This window comes from Nomia melanderi, chromosome 9 (assembly GCF_051020985.1).
Source record: "Nomia melanderi isolate GNS246 chromosome 9, iyNomMela1, whole genome shotgun sequence".
Classification (NCBI taxonomy): Eukaryota; Metazoa; Arthropoda; class Insecta; order Hymenoptera; family Halictidae; genus Nomia; species Nomia melanderi.
The window spans coordinates 14,044,746-14,066,575 of record NC_135007.1 but is presented as its reverse complement, the minus strand read 5'-3'; the positions used below and the strand labels follow the sequence as shown (position 1 = coordinate 14,066,575).

The 21,830-nt window shown below is 54.0% G+C and overlaps 1 protein-coding gene across 15 annotated transcripts in view; it reads right to left on the bottom strand.

Moving 5' to 3' along the window:
* The window catches only part of LOC116433709 (protein turtle), a 235,762-nt gene that overhangs the window by 90,452 nt on the left and 123,480 nt on the right, over window positions 1-21,830 (bottom strand). For 14 of the 15 annotated variants that reach the window (XM_076370870.1, XM_076370869.1, XM_076370879.1 and 11 more), the window contains one exon: window positions 13,818-13,858. The gene's annotated coding sequence lies outside the window, so the exon portion shown is untranslated. Of the gene's footprint in view, window positions 1-9,089; window positions 10,567-13,817; window positions 13,859-21,830 lie in introns of those variants that run through there. The other variant, XM_076370873.1, reaches the window with a different exon arrangement.

Below are 21,830 nucleotides of genomic sequence, written 5' to 3'. Positions count from 1 at the left end.
GAGTGAAATGGTCCCGAAGAACACAGCAGGGTGAAATTCCGCTTAAAGGGTCGTTAAGGCCGAATTAGGCTGGCCGCGCGACTCCGCCGCAGGGATCGGTCCGCGGAATGTGCTCCGTAACTTTTGAATAATACTCCGCTCGAGATATCTCATCGTCGGGGCTTGAAGGGTGCTCGACCGCGCCGTTCTCGAACGGCTGGATGGCCGAAATGGAGGGCCGTATATATCGGTACGTGTCTCGCGCAAAGCGGATGACCACTGGAAACGAACTTCAGCCGCTCTACAGCGTGGGTGTCCAACCTTTGACTTCCCAGGCTGCCGGCGGAGGAAGAATTTTGATAAAGTGTATTTAACCTGTGGCGGCCGAAAAGCTGCCTTACGCCACTGGATTTTCCTCGCTATTCTTTCACCGTTAACGCTGTCCTTCCGCGCGGGCCTACGAATTTTCCGAAGGTTTCCCAGGCCTCGCTCGGAACTGTCCAGTTCGAGGGGCAGGCCCTCGCAGACCTGGAAACTTTCACCTTTTTTACAACACTCCTGTTTACTTGTCTTTACACCGTTATCCTTCTTCTTCTCTGTCTTTTGGATCTTTTCTCTCTTCCTCGTTTTTCTTCTCTGTCTTTTGGATCTTTCCTCTCTTTCTCGATCTTCTCCTACTTTCCCATCTTTCTGTCTTTCTTCAGACGAGTATATATTTTTCGAGGAGAGTTTAGGAGCGGTCATTTTCGTCTACACCCGCGACCGACGTCATCAATAATAAATACCCACATATGAATACGAATTAACAATGTATTCAATAGTTTCCATAATTTCATTCAACGAATATATTTCGTAATTTTCAAGTTAATGTTAAAAAGAAATATTATCTTCGATCACCACGCATTCGGAAGTCAATCGTCGATCGCATTCCGTCGAATGTCAAACTCTGGTCATTTCAATAAACTAAATCATCACGCAGTGTATTTTTGTTCGGGAAAAACCACCCTAACCCTTCCGAATTTACATAATGCTACCTAATGACATTCAGCTAGATAATGACACCGACCATAACAATGCAACTCAATCGAACGATCTAATACTTTTCCATTTCGTGTATTTTGCTCTATGAAATTGTGTAACAACCGTTTACGAAAGTAATCTTCGACTTCCGTGCGTCGAACCCGCGGTATCCGTACGCAGGATTACAGCGCTATAATAATGTTTGACGTGCCTGAATCATCGTCGCTCGCGATCCAGTCGATTCCGATCCGTTCCCGGTGTCCATCCGCCTGTCGGCGTACCTTTGAATTATTCGGCGCGCCCTTTTCACCCGGACGGAAGGATCGCGGTCCAGCGTCGGTGGCGGAATAAAATTCCGCGCAGACGACAGGGAAATACGCGGGGTCGCGGGAAAATCAGCGCAGGCTATCCGTCAGGGTATTAAAAGGTCGGCAAAAAGCGGACAAAAGAAATATTGGCTGGCGGGAATGGTGATGAACAGCCGGCTGTCGGCGTTCGGATGCTCGCGACGCGACGCGGCCACTGCATTACACTGTCACCGGCCGGAGGAGCGCTGTTTATGGCCGCCGGAGCCGTGGAACGCCGCGAAAAATCTACGGCGAATCGATCGCGACGGCAGCTGCGCGGTTAACTTAATACCCCGAGCGACGGTGATCCCTGATGGACGACCGGGGAGGATCGTGTCATCGAACGTGCACCGGGTGCTCAGTCGTTGTTTACGAGAAGAGTTCCGCGAGGAGTGCGGATCTAATTGGCTGGCTTTCATCTTGCGTCTCGTCTTCGATACCAACTCGTCATTCGTCGATACGGTTACCGATCGGAAGATAGGAAGAAGCTGAATCTCTTCTCTTCAAGAACTCCCTTCCGAGGAATCGAGGTAGATTCTCAGGACACGTCTCCGCGTTTCACTCGTTCGTACATCGTCGAACGGGACGCGAGGAGAATTGGCGTAAAGATTACGGTCGTCCAGCTAACGAGTTAATTTCCGCGGCGCACGGGAACCGAATGGCCGAACCGGTCGGGGGCGAGCACCGAAAAGTTCATTAACGAAGAGAAGTCTGTCGCGAAGCACGGCCCGGAGCTGACCGGGTTTAATTACATTTCTCGTAGAAACACGGTTAACTGGACGGCCCGGTTTAATTACTCCATTCGCGGCTGTAAAGTGTAAGCGTAATAGATGCCGGGCCGCGGGAGCGCGCGGCTACGCGACGCGTAATTGAAGGTTTTATGAAAATCGATTTTCCATAAAGCGGTGCATTGTCACGCTACATTAGTTCGAATAAATCTGCGCGGCGGAGGCGGCGCTCGGCCGTCGCGCGGGAGGATCGATCGCCGATCGACTCGCGATCCCTCGGGGACGGGGGCGAGCCGCGTTCCGCCGCGCCGAGCGTGTCGTCGCGAGACTTCGCCGCGCTCATTAGCGTTTACAGCGCGCGTTACAAACACGAACGGACCTCCGGACGGGGCGCGGCGGCGCGCAAGGGGTGAACGGTCAAACGAGCTCGACCGCGGGAAGCGCGGACGCGACTTCAATTTCCCCGCGTCCGATTCGTAATTACCGGCAACACCTCTCTTTAATTGAGACCCAATAGCGTAAATTAAAATATTGCCCGACGCGCGCGGCCGAGCCCGGCTTCATTACCACCCGCGCGCGCATCTCTCCCTTTCTCCTATAATTAAAACGGTAAATTACCGTATGGCCCGTGTCGTTCGCGCAAAAACTGGGTACGCGGCGTCGTTACCGTGCTCGCGGACGTTGTTTGCCGCGCTCGTTTTCATCGGCCTCGACGCGGTTTCGCGTCAATCCCGCCCCGCGAGCCTTCGATTCGCGATCTTCCGGCGGGACGCATCGTTGCGCGCGCGAGTCGAGTGTGACGCCGTTTGGTTATCGGAATTGTTGGGATTTCAGTACTCTTGACTGTTTCTATTGAACGTGTCAGAGGACACCTTTAGAATTTTTAGGTTAAAATTATTTTGAGTTTAGTGGTTTATTGTGAATTCACTTTTCGATGTTTGTAGTAACGATTGTAAAGTAGGAAGTGTTCGAGATTTAAATGAGGAAGAATAAGTGAACTGAGAAAGTGGTTTTAATTTCGGAAGAGTAGAAATAGTGTTGACACTAGAACTACCGGATGGGTCAGAATGACTTATTTCTGATTTCCTGAATTAATAATAGCAAAACTGAAATGCAAGTCAATTGAAATCTTAATGAACGCTTATGGTTTCTATAAAGAAATTTGTAAAAGTCAGTTCAAGTGATCGGTAGTTCTAGTGTTAACCCTCAGCAGTCCTATTTCATTGCAACATTCTGTTTTATTGCAACCTCTACGTGTTTAAAAATTTTTTCTATATTTATTTGTAGTATCACAATTGTACTATTTAAAGGTAACATTTCAATGACTCCTAAATATTCTTGAATAAATAAATAGAGCGTCATATTAAGCTGTAATTGAATGAACCGACGTCGACATCAACCTCAAAGTGAGAAACCAAGAGCACTTCGAACCGCAAAGGGTTAAAGAAAACTCTTGGAGAGATGTTCGTTAGATCTTAGGCTTGAATCGAAATAAATCAGGTTCGATTTAAATCGAGGAACGTGTTGGTTTCACACACACTGAGTTTCATGAGGATCAATCGAGGAATCTTCACGTCGACCTTGATTGACGCAATCACACGAATCTGTTTCCTAATTGTCTACGTTGAATCCTTTAATTTCCTAGATTCAAATCGGCGAACATGAATTTTTTAGGGTACAGAGCAGTTTACCCCGCGATAAACGTCCGTAAAGCTAGTGTTAAGGCTGAACGCAGTCGTTTTTACTGTCGGTGTACGTCGCGGTTAAGGGGTTAATTCGTATCCGACACGGACGAAGTTGATCCGGGCCGGTCTATCTATGGGCGCGTGGTATTCGCACGCCACCGGATGGAGGCCGAAGTTACCGCGTTGCTCCTGGACGGCCCCGAAGAAAGACCTTCAACTTTCGACCTACGGGACTGGCGAGAAGAAACGGCATCGCGTGTCCGCGAAATCAGCACGATCTACTGCCGGAATTTCGATCGCCGCGTCTACCGTCGGCACTCGAAGGACAGATGTTGTCTCGGCCCTGGGCCAGAGCAGGGAGTTCCGGATTAGCTCGAGGAAAACCACGGGCGCATCGAATATGTTAACCCTTTGAACTCTGTAGGCTTTAATAGTGCACCAGTTGTAATATTAAATATTTTAATGAACCTTAAAGAAACTACCCTAAAAATATTAGATTTTCCACATATCCGAATTTTGTAGTAAGAAGGAAAATAAATCGAAGAAATGTTACAGCATTCATTTTCGCTAGGAATACTATAAAAATTAGTTGCAGTTGCTGAGAGGTTACTAAATAAGCTGGAGCGCTAAGGGTTAACACGTTGCGCACTGGCAACGAGGAAGCTGGCAAAGTTTCATTAGAACTGATGATTTATTTGAAATATATTGCATAGGAATATGATGTTTGAGTTTTTCAATATATAGTTTTTATAAAGACACTTAGCTGTGTAACTTTGCTAATTACCAGAGCGTTTAAAGGAATATTAAGTTTCATTGGAACTGATAATTTATTTGAAATATATTTCATAAGAATATGATTGAGTTTTTCAATATATAGTTTTAAAAATATACACTTTGTGTGACTATGCTAATTACCCAAGCGTTTAAAAAAATATTAAGTTTCATTAGAACTGATGGTTTATTTGGAATATATTTCATAAGAATATGATTGAGTTTTTCAATATATAGTTTTAAAAATATACACTTTGTGTGGCTATGCTATTACCAGAACGTTTAAAAGAATATTAAGTTTCATTAGAACTGGTGATTCATTTGAAATACATTGCACAACAATATGATATTGGAGTTTTCAAATATATAGTGTTATAAGTTGATCTCACTGAAAATCGCAATTCAGTTTTCTGAAAATTAGCCCGTACGCAATGCGTTCACCGTGACGCGTGGAGGCCGTACTAACGAACGCGGCGATTAACCTTTTGCACTCCAACGGCCACTCAATTTAATACATACAGAATTATAGAATTGAATATTTAACATTAAGCTTCGTATAATGCGGCAAATGTGAAATACCGATACAAAAAGGACTTGGGTGAATAATCTGTGTGTTTTCTCGTTAAGTTGCTTTCAGGAAATATGCAATCTCATTAGACAATATTGATGTCAACAATGGTCAACACATCTGAGCTTCTTGAAAACTGCAGTAATATGTTAGAAGACTGATGTTAAATGAAAGTGTAGTACTATACAACATAAATAAGTTACTAATAGCATAAGGATGACACCATATGATTAATAAAATAATTCCCGAGATGGCCACTTCAACTATCTCGTACAAATAATCGATGCAATTATATTTAATACGTTGAATGCCGCACGGCTTCATGGTACAAAATACTTGAAATGGGAAGAATATAATATTAAATCATTTGATTGAATTGCATTATTATTATTGCAGGTTCGTGTATCTGAATATCACCACATTAATTAGCATTATTTATAATATAGAAATATTTCCAAATAATCATGGTTTAATTGAGTGAATTGTAGTAATTCAATTTGTTTGGGGGTCACCGGTGACCCCATTAAAGTTTTCTTAGGAATCAAATCTACTGTCCTAATTCTGATTGAATCGCATTATTATTATTGCAGGTTCATCTATCTGAATATCACCGCATTAGTTAGCATTATTTATAATATAGAAATATTTCCAAATAATCACGGTTTAATTGAGTAAACCGTAGTAATTCGATTTGGTTGTTAAACTTGATGTGTTAAACTTGATGTTCAATTAAAGTTTTCATAGAAATCAGATCTACCATCCCAATTCATCCAAGAATAATCTAACCCCCCCGCAATTACGTTAATCGTTCCTATTTCTCCTCTCCGCGAAAGAAACAAGCGTCGCGTGGATCGGCCAAGACTTCCGTCGCAGTTAACGCGTTAATAGTTGAAGCGGCTCGGCGGGCCGCCTCTAAATGTAAATCGCGGCCCGACTGGAAGCGGAGGCGCGCTGCCGCCGTCGAAGGGGAGATCGAACGACGTCCGCCCGCGTCCTAGCCCGAGTCGCACTCGCCCGAACGTATTAATGCGGGAACTATTGGAAGCGTCGTCGGCCGTCGAACGAACGTATCTGTCAAACGCGAAAGAACCAATATTCGTACACTCGAATGATTCACCGATCAATTTCCCCGGGCCGGTTGATGGCTGTTCCGCTCTATAAAAACCAGTCGATAAAAATGACGGTGCAATTGCGCGGCCGGACAACGATTAAATTTCATTCTCGCCCCGCGATCGCCATTAACGCGGCGCGCGTCTGGTTCCTGGGCATCGCTTGTCAATACAGAGAAATTAGCCGGCGAGAAAAATACGGTGGCGCGGCGCTCCTCGCGAATCGATGCAACGCGCTCGAGAGCGCCGCCGCATTTTCGCGATCGGCGATCCGAAAGACGCGGAATCAGCCGCGATATTTCGAACGCGCCGAGTCGCACGCCTCGCTCGGCCCCGCCGGCGGTTCCGGCGGGAGCGGCGGGGGCGAGTTTCGACGAGTGCATCGGGTCAAGAGAGATTAAATGGGGGTTCGGCTGGCGGAAACGCGCGCGAAATGGCCCGCCGTAAGCGCCACACCGCGAACAACAATAGATTTTTCTCTCCGACGCCGGTCCCTTTTGTGACTCGGTAATCGTTCGGTTACTCCGCAATTGTAGATAGCGTCGAGATGTATGCGCGCATACGGGCGAGCCCGAAAAGCGAGCCGGCGTCGTTTCGCCCTGTTGTTTCTCGAATATGGGTTACGGCGTGAAAGCTCGGGGAAAAACCGGCGCGCGACGTCGGTCTGTCGGGTGCAGCGTTTCGCCCGGTGACTCCGCGCCGCTGCGATCGTCGGATTCGCGATTAACAGCGATCGCGGAATTTCCGCAGGAAGGACGCGCGCGACGATCGTTTCCTTCGCCGAGCTGAATCGGTACTAGGTGGCAATCTCATTGGCCACGGCGAGCTAACTCGGCCGCGAAACGCAATTTAATTCTCCTCGATTTAATCGCGCCCCGGCGCTCTTCATTTACAGCCGGCCGAATGAAGAGTCCTCGATGCGCTCGAATTAAAACGCTGCGCCGGCACCGGGATCGAGCGAGCCGCGCGCAGGATCGATCGGCCGACCGGTCCCCGACCGGGCGGGCGATTCCTAGGATTGAGAAGGAGATCGCAGCGCAGCCTTGATTCTTTCAGGCTCCGCCGCGATCCTCCGTAATTGGATTCCGCCTTTTCTCGGACGAATTCGCTCCCGTCCCCGCCGGTCCTCTGTGTTTCCGCCCACGCAGAAGATTGTTGCGTTCTTCTGCAGAAAGGCGACGCCGGCACGGAGGACGCGAGGGTTCGATTGGATTACAAGGATTCGCGAAACTTCGGCCCCTTCCCCCCGGCCGTTCGTGCTAGCGCCGATCCAATTTCGCGGGCTCGGAGTCCGCCCGTGACTAATACACGCGTCACCGATCCCTTTGCGACTCGGATCGACGGCTAATAAGATCTGTCGATGGGGAACTCGGTCGTGATTTTCGATTAAGGGTTCGAACGAGTCGCCGAACGTGAATGGCCGCGAATCGTTCGGTTCACCGGTTTTGCCTCCAGCCGCGCTGTTTTTCGATGTTGCGCTGTAAACTGTTCACGCGTAACGCTCGCGTCCAATTATCGCGGTGTAAAGACGGCAACGATAGAAATTCGCGTCCGGTAACCGAGCACGTCGGCCAGCGCCCGCGTTCCGCTCTGGATTTCAGCGAATTCGCGTTAGCGTTCGACTGTACTCGGTCTTCCTGCTGCGAGCCGATCGGGCGGCGGCATGATCGATGCGAATGAATGAAAAAGGAGAACCGATCGAGCCGCAGTTGCAGCGGACCGTTGCGGAGGCAGGTGCATAACCCGCGGTGATGTTGTACCGTGACGTCACGCGGCTCGCTAGTTCTCGGCGAAGCGGCGCGGGTCGCGGCGTAACGGGCCCGTAAATAACTCGCGGGGAGCAAAAATCCCGCATAAATTACGGTGAATTGATATTTGCCGGGCTTGTAAATTATATGCCAGTCCTGGCCGAGCGGTGAACCGTGAACCCGCTCTGCCAGCGTTCCGCGCGGAGATCGGCGAAATCGAGCGCGTCGCGATCCTCGGGAAACGAGTCGATTCCTGTTGCAGTCGCTCGAACGTCGTTCGACGCGAACGCGTGGCAGGCTCGAGAAAGACGCGAGACTACGCGTGAAGCGGAAAGCTGGATCGATGCGCCAATTAACTGTAGGAGGCTGATGTTTGGGTCTAGTTTGACCCAGATTTTTCAACACTTCGTTCAACTTCTCACGTGCTTACGCCGAACGTTCTCGGTTGATTACATCGGATCAGCAGTGAAAAACATAAACAACAATTTCCAGAGTTCAAGGGACTTCCGTTAATCGTTGCGCGGAGAAAGTTAGCAACCGGCGAGCGAGCGGCGGAGCCTGAGTAGTTGCTGGCTCGCTGGGAATATCGGACGCCACCGTTTCGCGACCGTTTCGAGGGCAATTAATTCGACTCGAAACGAGATCACGGGTGAGTTTGTTCTCGAGCCTCCGCTGTTATTTCGAGCGTCGGTCGGAGGCCAGCGCACCCAGTTCGAGGCGATCGCGCGAAATAAATGCGCGGCGGGACCGGGGATCGATCGGGAGGATCCACGGCTACGCGCGGCTCCGCTCGCTGGCATCCTCGCGCTGCCCTTAACCCGCCCTTCCTTCGCGGCCCAGTCGGACCTAACCTGCGCGACGTCGCTGCGACTCGCATCCAGCGTGGAACGAGGCCATGTGCGCCATTAGATCCTCCTCGAAGGATCAACGGAGAGAGAGAACGGGGTCGGAAAGAGGTTACGAGCGGCGTCGCGGCTGACGGACCTCCTCGGGAATCGCAAACCGCGCGAAACGGGGCTCGCCGCGTTCCTCGCCGGTCCCCTCTCTCCGCCCGCGCGATTTGCATTCCGCGGAAAAGAACTCGGAAGCTGGGTCGGACGAGAAACAGAGAGAACGGCGGATGTCGAAGCTTACCAGGAGGAGAACTCGGTAAATCTGTATCCTGGGTTCGTTCTCTGGCCGGGGTGTGGTTCCTTCGCTTGCGGGCGGGGCCAGGATCACCCCACGGGATTAAGGACTTTGGACTTGGCTGGATTCGGGAGGAAGCTCGCGTGCCCGTGTACGCGTCACCCAGTGCACGCTCCGTGTGCCGTTTCGCCTCCGCGTACGTGTGCGTGCTCCGTCGTCTCTAGGTGTGCGCTCTGCGCGCGTTTCTAGCCGAGTCGTGTCCACGTTCCTGCTGGAAACTTGCCGAGAGAACGACGTCGGGAACGAGGACGCGCGATCGTTGCGTGTTCACGTCCACCGTGTCTCCGTTCGGTAGATCGGGTCGCGCACGTGTCCCTTTCCAGCACCGTCGAGTCTCGCGCGTGTCGATCGGTGGCTCGAGAGTCGGTCGTGTTTGTTCCGGAGGTTAGGGTGTTTGCGAGACGGGGATCGAGGTTCTGTTGGACGAGAGACGGAACAGGACGAGGGGGATCGGCCTAGACGCGGTCCTGCCTTCGCTAGGACATTGTTAGTCCCGGCCCGTCGTCGCTGAGAGACCCGGCCGCTGCCAGCTCGGTCCGCCCACGGCTGGTAGCCACCTCCGTCTGCGTTCGGCGAGCACGGCGCCCTGACCTGGACCCGCGAAGGTCCTCACCGGAAGGTCCTCCTTCGGTCGGTCGGCTCGCTCTCTCTTCTCGCCTCTGCGCCCTCCACCGCTATTCCTCTCCTGGACCGTGCTCAGTCACGTGACCCATCGCGGCGCGACATCGTGCGTACTACCAGCCAACGAACGATCGCGTCACGATTTCGCGTGCACCATCGATTCACCTCGCGCGCGAACGACTGCCGCGGGTCCGCCGATGGGATTTTCGCTCGTGGCCACGGTCGATCGAGGGACGCCCGAGGCCGAGCCGCGGATCACCGAGTTTCCACCACCGAATCCTCGAGACTGCTCGCGAGGGCCTCGGACGCGCGGCTTTGGAACTCGCTGTAGCTCTCTCGCGTTCCGTCACAGTCTCACTCCGCCTCGGATACGCGCGATCCTCGCGGCGGTCGGACGACACTACCCCGTTCGCGATCCCTGGCTCTCTCTCTCTCCTCGCCCCGTGTTTCCAACGGACGAGGGCCGAGAGAGTTCTGTCCCGTGACGCGGAACGGCCGTTCGCGGACCTGCTTCTACCGACACAGCCGCAATCCCACGACTGCGACACGGCGTTGCGAGCAACGATTCGCTCGCGCCGGAGGATCGCGAGCTCGCGCGCGCGCGCGCGGCCTGATCGACAGCACTCCCGGAACGGGGGACGAGAGCGGAAGCGTTCCGCGCGGCCCTCGCAAATCGCCGGACACACTCGCGGAGCCGAAATTTCACCGGAGAAACCGCGGAGAGCGCGTCACACACCGCGAGGGAGTAGTTGGAGGTACCGCTTGGCTGGCGGTGGTGCGCGGCGCCATGACAGTGCTCGCTCCTCTACTACCGCCCCCACCAAACAACCCCCACCGTCGGCGCACTCTCTCAACCCCTCCACGGCCGACGGATCCGTTCCATTCGCCCCGCCGTGCCTCGTCTTTCACCCTCGCCTGCCACCCCCTGACGTCCCTCGCCGTGGTTCACGCTGCCTCGGCCCCACCAACGCAATATTGATCGGGCGGAAGGGCGGCATCCAAGCTCGTAACGACTTCCAGCGGTGCCCTGGCCACGTCCCTCGTGTCATCCGCCACCCTTTTTTTCCCCGTCTTCTCTTCTCCATCCGAAACTTCTTTCTTTCGCTTTTTCCCCGTCCCCCGTCCACCGTGGCCCGCTCCACCCTCGTAAAACGTTTCTCGCGATCGTCCCGCGAAACAGATTCTCCGGAGACGCGAGTCCTTTTTGCCCGACCGCCGCTACGCGCCGCGACACATTTTTTTTTCTCTCGTTTGTCGCACACCGCACGTGGATCGTCGCGTGCGCCTGCACCCAGCGGAGAGAGAGAGAGAGAGAGTGCCACCCCGAAATCTCCGAGGTTCGCGCGTGACCGGGTCGAAGCGTTTCCGTTCCTTCGCACCGTCTTCCGCGGAGTTCCCCCGGTGCAAACAAATAAGAGCGGTATCGCGAGGCTCCCGTAATGCGATCTAATCCTCGCGGCTTACAGGAAAGAACGGAAGCGGGTTTCGGCGTCACCTCTTTTCGCCTGGACTCAGTCGTGGGTAGCTAAATTGCTTGTAGCTCCGTAACTGGGTACCTGGCTAGCAAGCTAGCAAGCCAGCTAGGTAGTTAGGTAGCTAGATAACTAGGTAGCTAGGTCGCTAAATGGCTAGGTAGCTAAATATCTAGGTAACTAGGTGGTAGCTAAATAGCTAGGTAGCTAGATATCCAACCAGAGGACTTGTCCAACGCAACCGAGTCGATCGGGTGAAAGGATAGATCGCCGAGACGGCAAGCTACGTCGACGCACCACCGCGAACAGCCGCGTCGACAGGGAAACGATAGGCGCGGTTACACGGATAGCGAAAGAAACGCGGAACTCGGCGGCCGGGTTCGATTTAATTAAGCCGCCGACGGATCCAGCGATGCCCGGTGCCTTAATTTATTCATCCTCCGCGGCACGCCGTCCCGCGGATGTTCGAGCAAATGTATTCCAGTCGAACGAGACGTCCCGTCCCAAAAATTTATCGCCGCTGACGGAACCGAGCGTGTGCTCTCCGAACGAGACCGCCGCGCGTTCCGATCCATATTTATGACGTAATGAATATTTGCTCGCTTTTGTATCGATGCCCGTCCCGTTCCGTCCCTGCCTCGGCGATATTTCCCAGGGAATCATTCTTCGGCCCCGCCGAAGATTTCCGCCCGCATAAATCCCCCGGCGCGACGGGTACGCGCCGCGCGAACGCGCCGAGCGACACCGTCTTCGAATTAGCATGCATCTATGCATGCATGCGACGCAGCTTCCGCGTTAATAATTCAGCCGCGCGACTTTTCGCGGGATCAAAGGGCTCGCCGAGATTTCGCGGCTCGTCGGTCGTCCGTCCCGCGGAAGGTTCCGCGCGCGCCGATGCCGGCCGCCGACTCGACGAGCCGCCGAAGTCGGCTGGAACTGTCTCGAGCCGTGCCCCGGGAACGGGAAACTTTTCGGGGGGAGGTCGGGAAAATTTCGCGCTCCGTCGCTTTCCGTTATCTGTCCGACTGCCGGCTCCTGCAGTCCCAGGGGCCGCGTTCCGGGCCCTCCGAGCGAGCGCTCGACGCGAAGTTCGCGATTATCGCGGGACCGCGCGCCTCCCCGTGACTCGAGCGTCGAGTTCGACGGACGCTCGGATTACGCCTGGCCCCGCTCACCGGCGGGGAACACACCTTCCCGTCCGCTTTCAGCGTTCCCCGGAACGCACGCTTCGTTGCCCTTGCACCGTGAAATCCGAAGATCTTTTGTTCGCCGGTCGAACGCCTGCACCGACAGTCGCTGATCCCTCCGCTTCGGAGTCGTAAAACGTAAAGTCGCAGCGCGGCTGCTGCCATCCCCAGCTACGGCGAAGTGGGGTTCGAGTACGAGTGATTCCCTTTAAGCGTGTGTTTCTTCGAGAAATAAGGCTGCCGCTCGGAAGGGAGGCGGAGTCGCATAATAGAAAATAACGAGATACGATGCATCGTTGGCTCAGGCGGCTTGACACCTGATCCCCATTCTCGGGGGACACAATGCGCGCTGTTAACCAGCCGTAGGAAGCCCGACTTTTGTCTGGATCGCGATAGCGCGAGCGCCACCCTCGCCGTTCCTAAATAATACCGAACGCGTGGCTTACATTCATTGTGCGACGCAGCCGTTCCCTCTCGCGGGGACGCGTTCCGACGATTTATCACGCGGACTGCGCGACCCGGAGGAGCCGCGGACGCGCGGAAATCACGCGCGCCGGGAGCCGCGTTCCACTCCGGGGCGACGATTTTTCGTGCCGTCCGGTTATCGAGCCTCCCTAACGAACGCACCGGCCCGACGGATCCTTCGCCACCCCTAAATAACGAGCGGATGCACCGTTCAAAGTGGTATCTAACGGCGCGCAGAGGAACCTCGTAAAAACCGTTGCGTTCATGCATATGCAACGGCCGCGGAATTTATGCGGACGTTCGCGTCCCGTATCTTTATTCAGATTCGGACTGTATCTTTTATTTTCCGTTCGCCGAGGGGTCGGGGGGAAATATAAACGAATCGCGACGTAACGAGCGCGAAATACGAGGGGTCGATAAGGGACCGGGGGAAAAGTACGATCCGGCCGCCGGAAAAAAGCAGAACCGACGTGCCAACCGCGCGGGATTATTAACCCCTTGCCGCGCGGAATCGCGTCGGGCTCGCGATGACAATTTTCGAGCGTACGAGACGAATCGTCGCGTTACTTGCTCTTTCCCGATATAAATTACACGTCTCTTTACATTATCAACCCCTTGACGTACTATTTGCTTTCGTCACTAAGCTCGTGTAGTATTTTACTATCGACAATTTGTAAGAAATACAAAATTTTCCATTATATATAACTTGCTTTGATCCGTAGGTAATGAAAAACATTGATTGTTAAATTATTTTAGAGATCTTCATCGAGTCTCACTCGTCATCGTACGGCAAGGGGTTAACAAGGTAAACATAGACATAACCATCAAATCCTTTTCTCAAAGAAATTCACGATGAAGCAAGTATCGAGCAAAGAAATCACCGATGTTCAACCCGATCGGTTCACGCGCGATTATTAAACGCCGCTTACCGAGAGCGTGCTCGTCCGGATCCGGATGGACGTCTTGGGATCTGTAACAAGAAGAAACAACAGTTAGCTTCGAGGGGGTAGCGGGAGGGAGCTGGACCGACGGCGACGCTGGAAGTTTCGCAATTTACAGCCGGGAAAATTCCCGTAAGAGCGATCGCGTGACCAAAACGGAGGCGGTCCGGGCTGGGGCGGGGAGGCGGCACGCTCGCGGAGACGTGGCCACGGGTTTCGTGGCGGCGCGAACGTGAAAAGAGAGCTGGAGACCGTGCGCGGCGCGGGGGAAGCGGAAGGGAAAAACTGAAACTGCGCGGCGAAAGTCACCCGACACTCCCCGGGGACTTCGGAAATCCTATTGTATCCGGGTTTAATCGGGGAGCGGCGACGTCGGGACATCTTCCTCCTCCAATCGGAAGGAGATAATAGCGGAGAGGGGATCGAGCGGTCTCGTAATCGACGTCGCGAGATAACCGACGGGGCGGAATTCCTTGCGAAAGATTCCTTCCTCCCGAGGCACGCGGGACCATCGAAATTTCCCTGCTGCGGTTCGAGTTAACGTCCGGACCGCCTCGATCCCGCTTTCCTCGGAGACACACGGGCGATCGGCGAACCCGAACGTGCCGAGACTGACCGGCTCGTTGGTTTACGAGAACGACAGCGTCGTCGGAACGACTCGCGATCCCGACGGTGTCTCCGTTAACTCGAGACACTCGTTTACAGCGAATGGCCGGGTGTTATCCGGGCGGCCACATAAATTATCCACTCGAATTCGTCCGGCCGCGTTCCCTGGGAAATTGGGTTGGCCGACGTTAATGCGACGTTCGCGGCGCGACCAGCCGGCACTTCCGCCGCGGAGACGCGTTTCCGGCGAGGACTACCGGCAACGAATTGCTAAATATCCGCGCTGGAAACGAAGCAGCCACTCCGGCCGCGGAATAAGCAGACTCACTCTCGAACGCGCAGTTGGGAACTGTTATCCGAACGGTTCTCCTTTTATCCGTTCTTTTTTTCCCCCGTATGAAATTCGAACGGCAGTCGGATCCGACTCGACGATCGGCTGATCCGATGGGAATGCAAACGAGCCGAGCAGCGAATTCGAGCGGCGCGATCGACGGTGCGCCCGGCGATCGCGACGGAATAAAACAGCTATAAATAAATATCTATTTGCGTGAAACGATGCGAGTTATATATACTGCACGCGTGCGATCGATAGTTTCGTAGAGTTTAATATAAATGTCATGCCAGTATTTTCCGCTCGCGCGAGTGCGACGGGGGTGGGGGACAGGTGGCGGAGGGAGGGGGAGTCCTCGACCTCGTAGGAACGAGTACGGCAAAGCACGGCACACTCTGTCGTGCACCGAATAAATACGAGTCCGCCGATATCCGCCAATAAAATAGGACGTCCCATAAATCTACATAAAGCTGTAATGATTGAGAGCCGAACGGTAACGCGATCCGAATCGACCGGTGTATTAAACTTTAAGAGAACGTCGTCCCACGAATTGCCATCGTTAAAGCATTAGGCAAACATCCGGCCGTAATTTAGCAAGGCGGGAATCTCGCGTCCTTCCCGATACGACTGCCGGCGACCGCCAATCCGGCTGTAAGCCCGAGTCCCATTAAAAATAAACAGATTTCTCGAGGTTTCCAGCCCTTCGTCATTAATCCACCCTCGACGCCTCCCTCCCTCTCTCACCCTCTCTTTCTCACCCTCTCTCTCTTACTCTTTCGTCTCCTAATCCGTGAGAACGCTCCGAGGGTCGCTCGTTTGCATCTTCTCCCTTCGCCCCTTGATTTTTCCGCTATCCCGTTTCCACGGTTCCCAGGGAGAAAGGAGAGAGAGCTCGGAACAGGGTAAACAAAACGAACCTCCCTCTCAGCTATTAACAACCTCTCTCCTGTCCTCCAAGGACGCGATACGTCGGAATGGCTCTTAAAGCTGTTCACCGGGAAACGCGAGCTACTCGAGAGGACCGGAACCGAAGGCGAAACGCTTCGACCGAGGATCCGGCTGGAAATCCAATCGATCGCGGACGAGCGTCTCGAAGGATCGACCCGTCCCCGGAGGAGCGAATAGGGAAACCGTCTCTCGCCTCTCGACGCGGCTACATTTAATTGTTCTCGCTCGCGACGGCACCCGAGAACGCACGTTTTTATCGCGACGCGCGCGGCGTTCCGGGGACAGAGGCGTATTGGATTCGCGAACAATCGCGTCGGGGAAGAAAGAGACTCCGCTCTCGATCGAACGGCGCGTCGCGAGAAAAATCGAGGCGGGACCGATTACTCCGGGATCCGTTCGGCGTCGATTGCGAGCGCGACGGTGAGTGCATCGGCGTTTCATCCGGGCGTGGAAATTCGCGGAAGAACCTTGGGACGGAGCGCGTTTCCCGTTCGCCGAGCGTGCGCCGGCTCGGTTCACGCGACCGTTCACGGATTCGCGGCGGTCCTTTACCTTTGCCTCTAAAGATAGCGGATCGTCGCGCCGCGCCGCGCCGCTCGAATCGGTCGCTAATTTTACGCGCGGCGGCTGCGACTGGACCGGCAGGCCGATCCGAGCCACCGGCGCGGCGCGGCGCACCGGTAACCGACGGGACGAGCAGTCAGGGCTGGCTGATGATCGGACGGCACCTCTAATTTTAGATAAATCCATCCGGCCGCGGCTGAGCGATATTAGTTCGTGGCCGTGTGGCTCGTACGTGCGAACGTACACGCCGGCCCGAATACACGTCGCTCTCGCCTAATAATGCACGCGAAGGTGCGCGCATATATGTACGTGCAGCCGCTCGATCCGCCGGCTCTCGTCTCTCCGAGCCCTCCTCTCTCTCGCTCTCTCTCTCTCTCTCTCGTTATCCCTCTCGCCTCTCTCGTCTGTGCGAGACCGACGGCCCGTGTACGAGCATCGAATTGCTCGCCAGGAAATCGATGTCCCCCTGGACGGTACCAGCGCGGCACCGACCGCCCCAGGCTAGCCTCCGTTGGGTACGCGTGTACGCGCCGCTTCGGACGAAACTCCGCTGCCGGGGATCGCTCTTCTTTTTCGCTTTTCGGGGGGAATAATTACTCTCTGAGACCCCTTTGGTAATCGCGAAAGGGAAACGTCGATTTTCTGCGCCGCGCTGCGTCGCCGGATCGGCGAACGATGGGGTGAAATGCTAGGGGTGGCCGGAGGTCGTCGGTCTTTCTTAGAGGCTGAGTTCGTTTAACGCGTTGCATGCGGTGAAGTTCGCCGCGGACTTGTGTAGCGTTTTTCGCTAGTTTTGTGGTTTGATTCAGTAGAATCGAGATAAGTCGATACTACTTTGTATTTTACACTTAAATGTATGCTCTGTGATTACTTCTGAACAATGCAAATCGTTGCCTAGTAATACATAGATACAATGCTCGTATTTATACGTAGTGAGAGTCACCTCTCGAGTGCAAAGAGTTAATAACTAAAAAGAAATTGACAAGAAAATATCAAAAAATCGGCTTAATATCAGCTTCCGAGCGACTACATCGATGCGCCTCAAAGCGAAGGCGGAAATCCCCGCCGATAGAAAACAGTTTCGAAACACGCATCGCCGCGCGGCTCGCGTGCAATAAGCTTCCGCGTCCATGCCGACTGTTTACCTATTTACGAGCCAAAGACGCGAGGAGAAATAGCCAACGAACGGTTCCGCAGCTGTAACAATGACGCCTCGATTTTGGCAGATTCGCAGCTGCGAGAGACGTATTATACACCAACGATGACTGTCCAGAAGCGTACAATCGAATTCCGTCAGTTTCAAAACGCATCAGCAGCGGTGATCGACGATCCCGCGGACGTAAACTCCGGCGGCGGAAGCATCCGGTAATTCGAGCTCATCGAGGTCCAGCGGAGTTGCTGAAAAGCGGAGCCATCGCGGGATCCTTCGATCCCCCGTTCGTAAACAGAAATATGCAAATCCCCGGGCAGCCTCGTTCACTTTCGCGCGCGGGCCCGAAGGCGAACGCTCGAGGATCCGGCGGAGCGTGGAGCGGAGAGCGTAGCTTGCCAAAATATTGTTTCGCTTCCCGTCCGCTGGGAGGACGATCGCGGGGAACTGATTATTCGCGAGATACACGCGCGAGGATTCGCCGGGTTGCGCGTGGGAAACGCTCCGGCGAGCACGGTTCGCGGAGTCGACGGAGCCGGGAAAATCGGGGAAACCGAAATTTATTCTCGGCGGGCCGCGTTCCCGATAATTCTGTTTGCCCGATCCCGCGGCGGGCTCGCTCGCGCCGTCTCGGTGGCTCCGCTCGGCTTCTGACCGAGACGGCCGCGGCGCGATCCAGGCCAGCGATCGAGCGAGACACCGCCGCGCGGGTATTTATTCTCGCGAACAATCGGCGCGGCCCCGCAAGCCCCGGCAGCGGCTGGGAAATCGAATTAGAAGGCCGTCGCGTTCGGGCTGCGGCTCGAGAGCTATCGGACCTAAATCGTTTGACACACATTCGTCGGGCCGGGTCGTCGAATGTGACCGAATTTAGCCCGGGAGGCCGGAAGAATTGTTTGAAAGCGGAAGGACGACGACAGGAGGGCCCGGTAACGAAGGAGAAGAGCGGAGAGAAAAAGCAGGCCGACTTGAATGAACGTTTCATTTGGACGCTCGCCGTCCCCGGAAGCGGGAAATGGAGCTCGAGGCCAACGAGACCACTGAAATGCAAATGAATGGCTCGTTCCACCAACTGCGCCTTCCTCGTGCCTCGTTCCTGGCCGAACGATGGATTCCGAGCGTCTCGCGCGCTCGCCGGGAAACTGCGATCATCTCGCGGGATCGCCAATCAGGATCACCGTCCATCCAGCAGCACAAGCATCCGACTGTCTGCTTTTCGCTGCGTGTTTCGTTTATAATTTCAATCGGCCGTACGCAACCGTGACAGCGAATTAGCATCGCAAATGAGACGAAAGCTAATACATTCATCAGCCCGATTTGCCCGTAGTACTCTCGATCTCGAAACTATCGCGCGACGTCGAGGTCGGACGCGTGCCGCGTGATCGCGTAAAACAGGAGACATCGTCCACGGAGCTCCGGATGATTGCTGATCGAATTACCGCCGGTCCGACGGCCGTCAAAGGAATCCCCGGATTCCGCGGGACCGGAAATTTCATTCCGAAGTCCGCCACAAAGGACCGCCGGCCAATGGGATTAACGAATTCGACGGAAGACTTCCATTCCATCGATCTTCCTTTCCGCGTTTCTTTCCTCCTTTTCTTGCGTCCGCCCTCCTCCGTCCTCGTCGCCGATGGAACGCCGCGATTGATTCGTCGCGCGGACACCGCGAGGAGGTCTCCCGAATATCGCCGCTACCGATCTCCGACATACGCGAGCGGAACGATTAAACGGGACTCAAAGGAGCTGCCCGGAACCCGTACAATCCAGTTTCCAGCCGATTAACGCGTGCCCGGGCTAACGAGCTTTATTAGTCTAGTCTAATGAAATCCGAAGTTATCGAGTACGGGGCGGTAAGGGAGTCGGGAACAAGCCTGTAGCTGGTAGGCGCCGGACATAACCAGGCACAATACCCGCGCGCCTCTCGGAGTTGCCGGCAATTCCATTCGGAAGGGCTTCGCCGGAGAGATCCGAGTTAGAGGCGGATCCGATGAACGGAAGAAGAGGGAACCGGCCGCAGAAAAGGAGAGGGGAAGAGCGGGACGGGCGGTCGGCGACGGCGGAACTACGAACTGCGGCTCGACCGCGGGAGTTTGCCTCCGACTCCCAGAAATTCCACGGTATTAATTTATCTTCGTACCTTTAGCCGACCGTGTTCACCCACACCCCCGTTCCTTCTTCCATCGATCTACGCGTCTAACGTGTGATTCGTGCTACGAGCGCCCCGTCTCCTTCGCAGATTCGTTCTGCTGCGGAACGCCGCCTAATATGGAACAGCTTCTAATACTGAGTAACATAATATTATGGGGAATAGCTTGACGTGTCAGTTACTAGGGAACACTTGATTGAAGAAAATCGTAAATATTCAGTACTGGAGATAGAAGTGTGTTTCATTTGCAAATCGCATAAGTGTTCGAAGCCATTCTGTTGTTTCTGTTTCTATACATCCTTTGCCGCTCGGAGGCAATTGGATTATTAACCCTTTGCACTCGAGAGGTGACTCTCAGTTACCACTTGATTTGATTTGTAAAATTATGAAGTCTTATATGTAATAAGCTTTGCATGATGCATCTATATGTGGAATATTGACATAAAATAATTTTCCTTCTTAACCCTCTATGGGCCGAATTTTGTTTTGTAATTATAACAAAATTTATGCAGTATGAAAGTTTTCTTAAAAATCAAATCTACAGTCCTAATTCTGATTGAATTGCATTATTATTATTGTAGCTTCATCTACCTAAATGTCACCACATTAGTCAGCATTACTTATAGTACAGAAACGTTTTCAAATAATCACGATTTAATTGAGTGAACCGTAGTAATTCGATTTGTTTGGGGGTCACCGGTGACACGGCATTCAACGTGTTAAAATATCACTCTTAACCAAACGATCCTCGCAGCTTCCTGGCGCGACACGAAAGACAAACGCCGGTCCAAGATTCCCTCGAACGCGTCTCGGTGCGGTGGTTCTCGGCGCGCGTTTCTGCTCCCGTCCGCCCGAGAGGCGTCTCACCACATAAGTTACACGCTTTTCACCTAGCCCACGGTCGCCAGTAAATATTCCTTTGCAACCAATTTCCATTTGCGAGTCGAGTCCGCCGCCGTTCCCGCTCCGGCGACCGCCGTGGAGCGTTTTCTTTTCCCTAAGTGAACGCAACGTTCCCCCTGGCGCGGGCGGCGGGCGACCGCCAGACCAGGGTGAAAGTGGGAATTCAAAGGACCCCGCCGAGGGGTTCGAGCTCTCGCCAGACGCCGAGGGAACGAGCGTTTACGAAGAGGAACGGCGTCGAGAGAGAGAACGCGCGCGAGAGGCCGCATATCGCGGCGGGCACGTTAATTGCGACACTCCTCGCGACTCGCGCGCGAAAGTAATCCGGACAGCGTCGCGTCGTTTCTCGATAACGTCGCTCTCGTCACCGTCGACGCGCGGCCCTGTCAAATTCAAACGCCTCTCGTCTCGCCCGCCTCTCGGCGATCCGCTACTCGACAGCAATTTTTCAGGCGGCCAGGGAATTACTTATAAAGAGAAAACTATATAAAGAATCAGCGTTTTTCGGAGGTACCCGCGGCTCGCGCGGGGAGAGCAAAGAAACGTCGGGGAGCTCGATATTTGTTCCGATTACGCTCGGAAAAGCGGCCGAGGAGGAAACGGCGGGGGGGGGGGGGGCGATGATGATAGAAGATCCATAAACGTCGCCGTGACAGCTGACCAGCCTTTCGCGATCGATGTCAGGCTTTCCGGAGTATCGTCGATCGTGATTCCTAGAGAAATCGACGCGGTCTCGGCTCGCGAGCCCGTTGAATCGCGGCTGAAACGCGGAGACAAGCTGCCACGGTAGATTCAAAGGGAGGATTTGCTGAAAAGCTTCGCGTGCTGCCGTTCAAAAGAGTCGAGTGAATCTCTCGAGCGAAGATGCGCAGGCGTTTGCGGCTGAAGGGGCCCCGTCCGCGTCCTTTTGCGCGCGATAATTTTCTTCTCGCCGCACCAATTTCTGTTCCGCGGCTGAATACTTTAATCCTTTCTCCGCCGCCGCCGCCGCGAAAAATAGCCCGGCGGATTTGTGTACGTCACCTTTCGAGAGGAACGAGTCGGGAGAAATTTCCATGCAGATGTACCCTTTTACCGAGCGGCGGAATGGTAAATGAATACTGCATGGAAAAACGCGAAGGGCGGCCCGCGCCGTACTTACCTTCGCTTTCCCTCTCCCTCCCTCCCTCCCGCCCTCGTTCGTTCCTCCGGCAACCCCTGCCGCGTCCCGTGTCCAACGCGCCGGCCGAGTGCGAGCTGAAATTTCGTTGCAACGCGACGCGTTTGAATTATTCCCGCCTCCCGTTTCTTCCTGCCACTCCCGGCCCCGACTCGCTTAACATTTCATAAACGCGTAGCGGCGCGCGACGCCCC